Below are 14,516 nucleotides of genomic sequence, written 5' to 3'. Positions count from 1 at the left end.
CAAGGCCTAAGCCCAGGAAGGCCCGACAGTTCTTTCTCAGGGACACGTCAATACCTAAGCTTCTGCATCATAGAGTGTTGAATGGTGGCCCCTAAAAAGATACATCTGCGAGCTAAACCCTAGAACCTGTGAATGTAAACTTATTTGGAAAAAAGATCTTTGAGGATATAATTAAATGAAGGATTTCCAGACGAAGTGAGCCCTAAATCCAATGACAAGTGTCCTTAGAAGAGATAGAAGAGGAGAAGGCACGGTCAAGGAGAAAGCCATGTAAAGATGGAAGCACATATTGGAGCACTGCAGCCATGATCCAAGGGACACCTGGAGCTACCAGAAGCTGCAAGAGGCAAGGAAGTAGTCTCCCCTAGAATCTTCAGAGGTGGTGGCCCTGTCAAGACCTTGATTTTGGACTTACACCCTCCAGAACTATGAAAAGAATAAATTTGTGTTGCTTTAAGCCACTTGGTTTGTGGTTATTTGTTACAGCAGCTACAGGAAACTAATACACCCTCTGATGGCCTTCTTTTGGGGGGAAGATCCTTTTGTAGTCAAGATGTAGGGGGAGTAGGCTGTTATTACTCATCATGAAATTCTTCTGATCTAACGTATATGCCAGGAATCTTTTCCATTCCCCTCTGGGACTAAGCTCCTGGAACTCAACGTCAGTCAGTAGGAAACTAGCTGACTAAGCAGGAGGGGGCTGGGTGAGGAGGATAAAAAATATTACACCAGGGAAATCACGTTCAAGTGATCTCTTCTGAGAACTTAAGGAACATAAATTGTTTTTTCTGAAATTGTCCTGAATTCTCACTTAGAGGGTAAGCACAGAGGCCAATAGACATGTGGCTTAGGAATTCATTGTAAATGCTACTTTCGTAAAGATGGAAACCAATCCATCCCCTGTTCCTGCATTTGTTCTTCATAAGCATAGAACCTTCTTTGCTATACTTTCCTAATGTGTGAATTTGACTACCTGTGACCAAAAGTACTCTCATTAATCAGGAAATAATTTCTGGAGTGATATTTCTTTTGCCCAGAGGTTGCTCCTGATCATTACTCATCATCTGTAATTGTCTGTATCTCTAGACCACTCTCTCAGTTCCATGGACTCCCATGGCTGCCTTACCAATAACAGAGAAACTGCCACACCTCGAAAATCACCAAGGCTCTAAATGATATGCTAACCCGAGGACTTGTCTTCAAAATAAACGATAAATTATGTATCACTGGCATTGCACAGTGATTTGAATACAAGCTTTGCCTTCATGCGGACCTGTGTCCAAATTTCACCTGTGTTTCAATAGATGTGTGTGACTTGTAGCTAATAATTTAAACTCTTGGAGCCTCAGTTTCTTTCTCTATGAGACAGAAATAAATTGAGCTTATAAGGGAGCTGTGAAGAGTAAAGGACTGAACGCTAATTGTGTCATCTTTTCTATTTACCATTTTTCATTCATTCTTAAATGAATCCTTAACCAACCATGACGGAATTTTATGCCATTAAAAATAAAGCTTCAGGGGCTGGCCTGGTGGCACAGCAGTTAAGTTCATGTACTCCACTTCAGCAGCCTGGGGTTCACCAGTTCGGATCTCAAGCGTGGACCTATGCACCACTTGTCAAGCCATGCTGCAGTGGGTATCCCACATATAAAGTAGAGGAAGATGGGCACAGATGTTAGCTCATGGCCAAGTTTCCTCAGCAAAAGGAAGAGGATTGGCAGTGGATATTAGCTCAGGGCTAATTTTCCTCGAAAAATAAAAATAAAAACTAAACCTTCATAAGAATGTTTAAAATGTGGAAAAGGCCTGTGTCATATTACTAAGTGAAAAAGATCATTAAACAGTATTTAGAAATGATCCCAATTTAGTTAAGAAAATATACAAGAACCTATACAAATTCTTATGTGAAAATTTATAGAAAAATAGAAGGATACATACCAAAACTTTAATGGTGGTTATCCCTAATTTGTGGTATTTTATGAGTAATAAATATTTTATTTTTACCCATATATATCAAATTTTCTATATAATACACTGATAATCAGAAAAAATACTTAGTGTGATCTTAGGTAAGTGGCTTTGCCTTTTGGCTCATTGGCAAATTGGCGATAAGAAGAGCTTTTTAAGATCAAAAGAGAAAATACATACAAAAGTGTTACATATGCCATAGGAATCTTGATTTTTAGAAAGCAGTGTTTTCTTTGCTAATATATTATGAATGAGTTATGAGTAACTGGTGTTGGGCAGAAAGTAGAGTTTTAGCACAAAGTAAAAGCTCAGTTTCTTCACGAATATTCTTTGCTGTGTACTTGCAAGGAGATGCATGTGTGTGAGAGTAGTTACTAATGCAGACAGGGCTGATCTTGTGGTCATGAGACCTATGTGGTCTTACAGGTCCTCATGCTCAGAAGGACTTCACACTTGGTTTAATGTTCTGTTGTCGCCATCTTGAAATTCTTAATAAGTTTTGAACAAGGAACCCACACTTTCAACTTGCACTGGGCCTCGAAGATTATACAGCCTGTCCTGAATGTAGATGACTGCGTGCACGTGTGAGTGTGGGAGGCCTCGTGTATATTTCAAGACATTGAATAGTCTACAGTAAGAATGATAGATGGTGAATGAGAAGAAGGAAGTATGGATCTTTGGCTGAGCCTTGAAGAAGCTGAGCACAGAAGGAATCAGAGCCTATTGGAAATTAACCAAATGAGAATGACAGCTGATTGCCTTTTTGGAATATATAATCTGCTGACAAATAAAACCACTTAACCGACCTCTGATTAGGGGGCTGTCTCCTCTCAATTCATATTAAACATTTGAGTATTTGTTTACCCTTTAGATAAGATTCTAAGTAAAATGAAAGAGATGCCTGTAAAAAGAGAAAATGCTCATTCTAAAATAAGTCAGTTGGCTCTATCTATGAAGGAAAAATATTGGCTAAAAAGACATGAGAGTTATGCTGTCTATAGGATCCCTTTCTGCCGCATAAATTCTTAACATGATTTATTTATCCAGAAATAAAGTTATCTCAGAGATTTGTATAAGACTCGGCTGTATGCCCTGGCTTTACCCATGCTGGCTCTGGAGGCTAAGGTGATAAGGCTGGATCATGGAGGATGGATGATAGTGATTGGCTGTGGCCCCTTCATCTCAGCCAACATGATTGGCTATTTTGAAATTGTATTTAGCATACTGCCTGAACCTTTGGGGTGACATCATCTCATGTTATTGGGAGGAAGTTGGTTTCTACCAGTTTCTGAATTAATCAGCTTCTCTCTGAGTGAAGTAACAGATTTCACACCAAGTAATTGAAGAGATAAACATTTGAAATCAGAGTCACCACCCCAAGCATTATTCAAACCATCCCTTTTTTGGCCAAAGAATCCCTTTGTCACACCTTCTTTTATAAGTATTACCAACATATTTTTTAATTATAGTGGTTAATTTTTAATTATAGAAAGATAATATGAAACATGAAAAACCACCTCTCACATTGGTTTTTGTCTTTTTCAAACTGCCCCAGCATTATAGAAGCAGTTTCAAATATCGTAAATTATGTGCTCTGTTATTTGAGCTTTACACCCAAGCTTTCTTTGAGAAATTGGGCCCCTCCAAAGTTCACCGCTAAAATGGGAATTTATAAGACTAACAGGAAGATCTATTGGTTATTCTATTGGTCACTTTTGCCCTTTGCTCCCTACAGAAAAGGTATCTCTGTCAGACTCAGACAGAGTGACTTGCAGTGTTATGATTCTTATTCAAATTTCATAATTAAAAATGCTCATTTGTGCCCTGGCACAGTGCGGAGGTAAAGTCTTTGCTCCCTTGTAGGTGAAGTATACCAAGCAATTATCCTCCATAATATGAAGAGTTCAGTAACTGCAATGCCAGAATTCTAAGAGCCTTAGGGTAGATCACTAATTTTCTACAGCTAATGACTACAGAATAAACACAGTGCGTTTATCTAGGATAGCGGTTTCTATACTATAAGGACAGTCATAATTTTCTTAAAACTAGATATGAGTGTGTTCTGAAAGGACCCTCTTTAAGCCCTCTGCACTTTGTTAATGTGGAGCCAGGAAGAAACTCATTGCTTTCTGAGCCTGCTTTGAAAACAGCGATTAGCACTCTGCCTGTTTTAATAAGAAAACAACTATAAGGTAATTCTCTTAATTCACTTAAAAAAATTCTTATATCTATCCAAGAAGGGAAAGTCCCCTCCCTACTCCAGTATTCAAATTATTTCCTTGAAAGGTGATGATTAAAGATCAGAGAAATTGGTTTTTTTACCCACAGAGGGTCTTAACCCTCATGCCTATAAATGGGTCTATATTACAAACCATGAAGCCCAGAGATAACCAAAAGTGAGCAAAACCATCCTGTGGTTTAGGCTGGATGAACTCACCAAAACAGTGGCCTCTCCAAAATAATGTTGGATTTGTAAAACAAAGACCTGGGTTCCGTAGGCACCCAAAAAACCCCATCCAAAGGAAGAACTGAGCATCAGCTTTCTATCTTTTTCTCCGAGGCAGGTCGGTCCCGCTTCCCTGCCTAATCTCTGTTGCCTGTTTTTGCACAGTCATTAGGAGCTTTTAATAGAAATCGTTTTGTCTGTATGTCGTGGAAAACACCAGTTTAAACAGGATGTTGGAGATCACAACGAGTGACCCAGAACACGGGCCAGGGCGGACATGAAAGCACACGCATTTCATTCACAAAGGTTTTCTGGGACCGGCTGACCGGCTCTTTCTCAGCCTAAACAGAGTCACGCACAGGCTGGCCCCGATGCTCCCACGCTGCTTCCAGAGTGGAGGCGATGGCTTTGAAAGCTCTACAGAGCTACAGCCTCCGTGGATGGCAGCCATGAGCAGGACTGGGAGTAATTAGCAGTTGAAGAGCATGTTCCTTTGCGAAGCGAGCTTTCCTGCCAGCTACGACCCTTGAGGAGCATGAGGGAAGGAGCACAGGCTGTCCCACGCCTACTTGTTTTCTTTCCCTTCAGCAGGACAGTTTCAACTGACTTTGATTACCCTGGCGCCAAATAAATGAAAACATTTCATAGACATATAATCATCCATCACTGTGAAGAAAGGAAAAATGTTTCATGTTCAGTATGTTTATAAATATGCTTAATGAAAAAAGGATAGTGCTGTCTTTCCTTCACTACATCGCTGCTGCTGTTGGCCAGATAGGCTTGCTCTCGGATCAGCCCTGGAGCCCACGCCACCCTGCCCTCAAACATTTCAGCCCAACAGCAGGATGGCGCTCAAAGTAAGTCAAGAGGAAGGATCTGATTCTCCAAGGCCACCTTCAATCTCTAGCCCTTCTCCCAAGACAGGAAGGGGACGTGGAGCAGGAAAAGGTAAGTGGCTTGCATGTTAGGAAGGGCAAAACCAGAGATTTCTCATCTGGCTTAAGGCAGCCCAAGGGCACCAGCGCCATTTCGGAGGAATTAACAATTTTATGTGCAGAATTAGTGTAGCCCATGCCTTGGGTTTGGTTTTAAACGAATGGCTGGTTGAACTTCATGCAGGGTGTGTTATGTCAATGCCAAGAAGAAGGGGGGAAAAAAATCTATGTTGTTGGTTTGCATGTCCCATTGGTGTACATACCATGTGTAACGCCATTTAGGGTAATTTGGGGTTTAAGATTTATACATACGGTGATAAATCTTTTGGAGAATGAAATCTGAAGCCACAAATTTTCTCTAAACTCATGCTGGCTAGGTCTTTCAATTTAGGAACCCACGTCTTCTCAGGCACCAAAAATGGCCATGGACCATCTTAGAGACCTCAGTTGTTAAGAGTTCTGGAAGTGTGGGACAACAATGCGGGCTGCCCTTTACACATATTAAATCAGTTCGGGTTCTTTTTTCCCTAAATGTCATTTCTCACAATGTGTTAAATATTTGCATTCACATTTGACTCATAAACAAAGCCAGACCACTGGGGTATGTAAGAGACTCCTTACAAGTCATTTATGCAAAACACATCTCCATTTTAATCACCAGGAGTGCCACAAGAGGGGGGAAATCCATCCATTCAAACCCTCCAAAGTACCCTGTTACCAGTATCCTCATCAGAGACTCTTTCTCACTTCAACAAGGGCCACAGAATCATCCCTGGCAGCAGTAAAGAGGAAAGCCCCTTTACACTGTTACCTGACAACATCCGGGACAGGAAATGTTGTGACTTCATTTATTCTAGCAGCTTGTTAATCCTCCAAGCAGAAGCAAATGCAGGGGTGGGAAGTTTTGTGTACCACCCACTTTTGGTGTGGGAGCCACCCGGGGCGGGAACAAATGTCAGCTCTTCCTGAAGGTGAAGATTACAGCGGTGTGTTTAAAACCTCTGCATTTCGAGCGGGCTCCTGTGGTACCTTGTACACGAGGTAGGACCTTCTCTGATTCTCAGGATGCATCAGATCCAGTCTTGGAGTAAATGCAGAAAAATGTTTATCAGGATTTACAGATTCTCTGTGGGTGCTATTTAGAATCTGTCAATGACTGGACTGGCAGGAGGACTTTCCAATCTTGACTGGAATAATAGCACTACAGGTTCACATACGCACTGAAATTTATAATTTACAAAGCAATTCAGTGTGCATTACCCCATTGGATTCTCACAACAACCTTGAGAAGATGCAAAAATGTGATTAAGAACATGACATGACTAGTTTGCGATGAAGTATCTGTGGAAAGGGCAGGGACCCCGAACCAGCTGCTCTGCCCTTTCTCCTCTTCCCACTTCATGACATCACTTCTGATTCATCTTTATTTATTCTAGTTGTGGCAGAGTGGTTTCAAAAATGGCCCCAATTCTTCAACCACTCCTTGTATACTCATCCTGTATAATGTGAATTTGTAGCTTTTCCCATCAAGAGATGCAGTCCATTTCCCCACCCCTTGAATAGGGGCTGGGCTTGTGACTTGCTTTGGCCAATGGAATGCAGTAGAAGTGACAACGTGCCAGGTCCAAGCTTAGACTTCAAGAGACTGTATGCATTTCTGCTCGTTCTCTCTGTCACCTTGTAAGAACCTGGCTGGGCTGGCATCCTGGAGGATGAGAGACCACATGGGAGAGATCCTGGCTGTCCCAGCTCAAGCTATCCTAGACTAGCCAACACCTAACATATGAGAAATCTCAGCCAAGGTCAGCAGTTTCCCACCCAACCTGCAACTGACAGAAGATGCCCGAGTGAGCCCAGCCGAGGCCAGAAGAATTGCCCAGCTGACTCGTAGATCCAAGAATAGTAATAAATGCTCATTGGTAAATGTACTCAGGACTTCTGGATGTTTTCAATTCAGCATGATTATGGCAATAGATAGCTGATGTACTAGTCCACAAAAAAGGATGGATCCCTACCACTTTCTCAGTTCTAAATGTACCAAAGCAATGAGTGAGCTATGCCCTTTGCACTCCAAATTGTGCAGTCTGTCAGGAAAGATAAGGTGTGGGCTCTGATAGCTATAATCCTGGGTGGTACACAATATTCATTGCATGAGTGGTTAAAAAGTACCCAGGGCATTCGGAGGAAGGAAAAAATGTAATGATAATTTTGAATTACTTCACAAACAATCTGGGTAACTGCCAAATCACTTCCACCTCTCTCCTTGAATAAGACCTAAAATAACCTAAATGCTTCCTACGTTTTACAAAGACCTGGACAAACGCAGGCCTAGGCATGGTCAACTTATATTATCCCTTGAAAATGCTATTTAAATCTCCAAAGGGAACATATGACCCCTTTGTAGTATAATTGAACACCTTATAAATAATGCATATTGTGGAGACAAGAAAGACAATAAAATTTGGGTACTACCTCCTACAGACTCTCTGAACTTTAGTGAAAATATTTTCACTAACCTCAAGCAAATGACGCCAGTGCCGCTCTACAAAGCATGTGAAATTTGAATTCCTGTTGAAACAAATCTCCTCTTTCCTATTTTAGCTGATTCTTGGGCTAAGAATAAAAACGAAGAGCAGAAGTAAAGAGGTGGGATATTCTGGGCACTATTATTTTGTGATGACTTGTTCAGAATGTGGAGCCGGCATGCAGAGGTTTGAAGACCTGCTCCCCGACTTTCTATCTGTGTGGCCTTGGAAATTAGTCTCCTTATGCCTCCATTTCCTCATCTGTAAAATGGGGATAAATATGGGTTTGTGAGAATTAAATAAGTGTAAGGCACTTAGCGGTGGTGGGGGTCAACCAATGACAGTTACTAGTATAATTAGTAAACTTTTAATGAATTCCACTGTTGATGAAGTTGACATCAAGTGTTTTCCTATCATTTCTTCATCAGTTTTTATTTTCCTTTTTAAAAAGGAAGTATTTTTAAGTTATTCAAAATCATGAATTTGAAAATTAAAACAAATAGGATCCTTCTTTTCTTTTTCTGTTTGTATAAAGAAACATCTTCCCAAGTGAAAATCCAGTCACCAAAGCGGGAAGAAATATACCTTGTTGTTATTATTATTTTAAATCCTTTTTAGTCTAACTCCTTACTTTGGCTGAGATGCAAAACTCCATTTGTCCATTCTCTGTGAAATTTTGGGTTTATTTGTTTTAGAGTGTAGATCTGTTACAAGATCTTAGGACTCACTAAAAATGGGGTCATTTGGCAATTAATAAGATATGTGGTGTACCCAGGAACCTGGAAAAAGTGATAGTGTGCTAAGTTTAAGGAATTTTACTCCCCTATTCCTGAGCCCCAGAGTATATAAAATCTCCAGTGCAAGTGGATGACAAGGAAAAAAAAGTAGGAGACTGAATCCACTATCTAGAAAGTTCTGGCCAGACAGTAGCGTAAATCACAAATACGTTTGCAATGTTTATCACCTAGACATTTTTGGAAAGAAAACAGCAGAAGAAAGCAATATCTTCCTTTCCAACAAAGTAATGGGATATCAAAAGCTGGAGAGATTTTGGTTACTCTAAATATCTGCCCAAAAGAGAGAAAGGATTGAGGTGTAGATAGCCAATGAGAGGTAACTAACAGCATTAAGGAGAGTGAGGGGACATTTGGTGAGAGATGAATTTAAGGAAATCATGTGTTTAGCCTTGAAAGCTAAGGAGCTAAGGAGCTAAGGGATGTGATTTAAGTTTAACCCTTAGAAATCAGCGTAACCAATAAGTCAATACCAACGCATGAAATACTAGAACTAGTTAAAGGCGGGTTGTCAAAGTAGAACACAACGTTACTTTGCATAACAGATAGGTAGTGTCTACAACTCTACATGTCCTGAAACAGATTTGTCCACTCTTTTGATAAGTACCCCAAGGATAGGACCCTGTCCTATGCGTATCTAAACTTGCTTGCCCCAGCACCCAGCCCAGAAAGCATCACACACTAGGTGTATCAAAAGGTCTGTTGAGTGAATAATAAGTAAAAGAATGGCGAACTTAAATAAATGCATGGGTGGTGGATCCATTATATTTAGTAAGGAAAAATGGGTTGTTTTGGAGGCAACCCTTACTTTTTCACGTATGAAAAATAAACCTTTCTATAATAATCTAATTAATCTAATCTAACTAACAAAAAAGCGATAGCTGACATCAGAAAAAGAGAGAAAACAATGAGTTAGGTCAATGTTGGTTGGAGCCAATGTATCAGTCAGGATGGGCGAGATTATGGCCACAAAGTATCCAAATCTCAGTGGTTTACAACCACAGAGATTGATTTCTTCCCCACGTTGCCTGCTGGCTACATGTTGACTGTGTCTGCTCCTTATCTGATGAATAAGCGGCCCCTAGCCAACACACTGCCGGTCTCATGGCGGAAAAAGAAGTGAAGGCACAGGGCATGTGAGGCACAGGGGAGCACAGAGAATATTCTGGACAATAATTCAGTCCAATTACTCAATAAGAGAATTCTGATTTCTCGTTCAGAAATTATAAACATGCTTTCTACATGTTCTAATAGATGGCTTATATCATCGCTGCTGTTTTAATAATTTTTAAAGAATTGCTTAAAAGAAGAAGTGCTTTTAATGTTTGGGGACTCAACTAGAATGTGGCAAGTAAAAACAATTTCTTAAGTCATTTACTCTCAGTGGGAGGGAGCATGAATATAAAATCACATGTGCCCAATCTTCCCATAATAGATTTGAGAAGTAATCTTTTTTCCCTTTCTTCATCATTTATGCAAAAGGTCCCACAGATAGCACATTAATTAGTGTTAAATAGCAAGACAACATCACCACCAAATGAGAACTAATGTCTGTTTAGTATGTGCCAAGAAGTTTTCTAAGTACATCATAGGCATTAACCAATTTAATCCTCCCTACAACCCTATGAAGTAATAAATATTATGATTATTGCCACCTCGCACCAACCCTATGAAGGAAGTAATGGTATTATCCCCATTTTGGGGGTGAAAAAACCAAGGCACAGACAAGTTTGATTGCTTGCTCAAGGACGTGTAGCTAGCAAGTGGCTGAGCTGGGATTCAAACTCAGGTAGTATGGCTCCAACGTTCACATTCATAACCTTTATTCTAGACTGCCTTGCCCCAGAACTTAAATGGGACAAGTGTGTTTTGTCTATTTTGTTCGCTAAAATGATGCCTGATACATAGAAGTGCTCAGCAAACATGTATCGAATAATGAAAAGCTCCGCCCCCAAAGGATGAAATGGTGGTGTTGGCTTCAAATGTCTCTCCCTATCCCCACCCCTCAGCCTCCACATTCAAATGAACCTTTGGGATTTTTCTGCCAAAGCCATACCTGGGGAAAAAAAGAGAGATCCAATTTTCCTTCGTACAATTTCGCAATTAAATGTTTCATGGATGACAAACGAACTAGTTATGTCCTTCCTCTTTCCCTTTATTAGTTTTCCCAGCACCGTCCGTGCGTGACCTGTACCAGCTGTTTACTCAAAATAAATCAGGAGAGAAACTTCCTAAGTTCCCCATCTTTGGCAGCACGGAGATCAGCTGGCCCAGGACAGAAGTGGGAGGGAGTCTGAGACTCAGATCTGGAGCCAGCCCCTGCCAGGGGCCCCCAGCACCATGGGGAAAGTCAGGAGCCGGCAGCAGCCCATCCTCGGGTGTTTTGTTGTTTGAGCGCTTGCCGCCTGCCCATGGTGGTTGGTAATTGCTGGGTTCATTGTGTGCCTTTGGTCTCTCAGGTGTATTTCCTAAACCCACACACACACAAAAAAAACAATGATAAGGGCAAGCGCATGGAGGTGTTTATGTTTTCAACTCTAGCCAATTGCTTGAGACCTAAAACAAAAGTTCGTGCAGATGGAAGGGTGCAAGATTATGACGCTCACTACAATGGAAACCCAAACCTCTCCTTGCAGAACATGCGCGGCTCCCAGCTGTCGTCCACTTGCATTTAGTGTAGCTGCCACCTAGCAATTAACACGCCCGGGTTCTCCTTTGGAAAAGGAGCAGAGAAGAATAATACCACAGCAAGTCCTCCTGGATAAGAAAGCAGGTGAGTTCAGCATGGAAAAAACAAGGTAAATGATCCCTTTTGCCATTGTTTCTTACTGTTGGACAAACCACTAGCAAGGTGAGCCTGTCTACTCTCCTCTAGAGCCTTGAAAGGGCTACAAAAACAGAAGAAAAACCCCAACACCCACCCGGAGTGATTGAAATCCGGTGGCGTAGTTTATTATCTTCTAAATTTATCCCAGAGCTGCCTCTGTCTTAGGTGATATGTGTACACATGCATATCCCACATCTTGGCCGTCAACAAGGACTGCCAGATAAAGTACAGAACACTCAGTTAAATTTGACTTTCAGTTAAACAGTGAATAATTCTTTACCATAAGTATCTTCCATGCAATATTTGGGACACACTAAAAACTTATACATTTTTACTCTAAAATTCAAAGTTAACGGTGCATCCTTTTTAGTTTTGTTTTGCTAAAGGTGGCACCCCTGCCCTCACTGCATCACAGAAGCATGTCCTTTGCAGAGATAAACTTGAACTTGAGAGTAAGCGATGGACCAAAAATATGTTCCTCCCTTAAGGCAAGGTCATGCAGCACGGTGGAATCACCTAAGCATTCCAAATGTTTTCAGTCCACCCTAAAAAGAGAATGAGTTCAAGGGCATTTATTCATTGAGCGAGTGATATGAATAATGATGAAAATCGTGGCGTTAAAAGATATGTATTTTAGTAAAAGAAGGGTTCTGAAGGTAAAAGAACTCATCCCTACTTCTCACCACCTTAATAACCAGGTCCTAGGTAGTGCAGAGACAGCACTGTCCCAGAAACATCATAGCACAGGGACATAATTGTCAACAAGATGTCATACCTCCATTTCTTATTGTCAATTTCCATTGGCATCCCTGAAAAGGGTGCACTGGGAGACACGCCATTCCAAGGAGGATAAAACAATTTAATCAGCATGTTTCCATGGTTCCATCTGATTGACCTAGGAGCTAGAAGCCTAGAAGGCTGTTGGTGAACACTTGAGTAGATCCAAGGAAAAAGATACTGTGTAGGGTTAAACACGAGTGGCAGTGTATTTATAGTTCAGGCATCAAACATGGTAATCTCTGCAGATTAAGATGTTGCAGAAAAAAGGATTAATCATTTGACTTATCATTAAGCCAGTTATCCCCTCTACTCTGCCTTCTGTGTGGTCGACTAACTATGGGGACTGGGGACACTGAAAGATAATGTGCTTGGGCTTGCCGGAATATTGGTGCCAAGTATAGCAAAAGGTGAAATCGATATTCTGGATTCAAGTGTGTGTGTGTTTGTGTGAGTATCTGAGTGTGTGGGTCTAGATAGTTTTCAATGCAAAATTTAACACAAGCTAATTTATATTCTAGAAGAAAAGAGTCTTGTGAAGTTTCATTTTTCTCAACTTAAGATACAACTCTAGATTCTTCTAGAAGCAAGAAAAGGTATAGACTACCATGTAAGGTACAGCCAAAGTTAGAAACTTTCTGAAGAATCATTTTTCTGGGCAGTCTTCTGATTGCTTCCAATTACCATAAAAATAATATAGATTTAGTAAATGTGTATCAGGTAATAAATATTATATTAACTGTGTCACACACTGAATTAAAGAAACCATCCCAAGAGTCTCAAGCCATAAGGTAAACTACGCTGACCCAATTCCCTAAAGGCAAGAGTCAGATCTTAGCTGTATCTATTTTAAACTGGCCAACCCAGCATTGCTAAGGGGAACAAACAATAGTAAATAAACGTCACTGCTACTCACCCGAGAGGTGTGGGGACCAATGTACAAGAGTTTCATTGCGGATGTAACTAGTTATTTTGGACACAAAGAATTCCTTGGATCTAATCTAAAAGCCACTTGATTTTTTTATTGTGGTAAAATATACATAATATTTATCATTTTAGCCATTTGTAAGTGTACAATTCAGTGGCATTAATAATCACATTCATAATGTTGTGCAACAATCACCACTATCCATCTCCAGAATGTTTTATCTTCCTAAACTGAAACTCTTCCCTTAAACAATGACTCCCCATTCCTCCCTCCCCCTGGTCCCTGATAACCTTTATTCTACTTTCTGTCTGTGTTTGCCTATTCTCCGTACCTCATGTAAGTAGAATCATACAATATATCCATCTGTGTCTGGCATAATGTTTTCAAGATCCATCTGGGTTGTAACAGATATCAAAATTCCATTCCTTTTTATGGCAGAATAGTATTCCATTGTATGGACGCACCACATTTTGTTTATCCATTTATTCATTGATGGACGTTTTGGGTTGTTTCTACCATTTGAAAAGCCACTTGAGTTTTGTCTTCTGTCTTTTTAAGCCAATTTAGTGTGAGTGATCCTTTCCCTGCCCCTCGCTTAGATAAGAAAAGTTGTACAGTCACTGTAAGTCATAAACCAAGTCCCAAATAATCAAAACTGCAAACTTTATTCAACACCCATGGCCACAGTTGGAGCCTGTTGGGCTGAGGGCTTCGATGGGTTAATGGAGTGGGGTCCAGCTCCTTTCTTCCTACAGCGTTTCTCCACCCACCCCCAGCCCTTGCTAAGCAAGGTCCTCACACCACCATGCTGCAAAAGTGAAGGGAGGAGGGGGGGTTATTAGGAGGTACTTACATGTAAGCTGCTGTTGTAAGAGGCTTGGCTCTTTCTGGGCCTCATATATGTTTGACATGGTTTCTCTCTTGTGCATTCTCATGGGTTGTACATTGGGCCCTCCCATTAGGCTCCTTCTGGTGAAACTCCCCACATCGGGGCTGTGCCCCTTTCTAGGCTCTTAGTTCTTAATCTCATCTCAACTTCTGCTTGCAAAGGTCCATAACACAACCTCTTCTAGCTGAAATATCCTTGTTTGGGCAGTCCATCCTTATGGGCAGAATCCCTTTTAAAGCAATGGCAAGCCAACATCCTACTTGGGGATTCCATGGTTGAGGCACGTTGGAGGGAGTTGCTGTAGATTCCTAATGTAGCCCCTGTTCTACCTTACAAGAGGCCACTTGCACTCCCAGGGGTGACTCAGGCCCCAGACTGAGTGCCACACGTCTCTGCATGGTCTGATTCAAGCCCCTCTCACTAGATT

At 41.0% G+C, this 14,516-nt stretch overlaps 1 protein-coding gene across 1 annotated transcript in view; it reads left to right on the top strand.

Moving 5' to 3' along the window:
* The first annotated feature begins 5,205 nt into the window (after positions 1–5,205).
* RUNX1 (RUNX family transcription factor 1) overlaps positions 5,206–14,516 on the top strand; it is a 263,569-nt gene continuing 254,258 nt past the window's right edge. The window contains exons 1-2 of the mRNA XM_070488827.1: positions 5,206–5,362; positions 11,305–11,441. The gene's annotated coding sequence lies outside the window, so the exon portion shown is untranslated. The remainder of the gene's footprint in view (positions 5,363–11,304; positions 11,442–14,516) is intronic.

Source organism: Equus asinus, chromosome 18, assembly GCF_041296235.1.
Source record: "Equus asinus isolate D_3611 breed Donkey chromosome 18, EquAss-T2T_v2, whole genome shotgun sequence".
NCBI classification, from domain to species: domain Eukaryota; kingdom Metazoa; phylum Chordata; class Mammalia; order Perissodactyla; family Equidae; genus Equus; species Equus asinus.
This window is presented reverse-complemented; position numbering and strand designations above follow the sequence as displayed.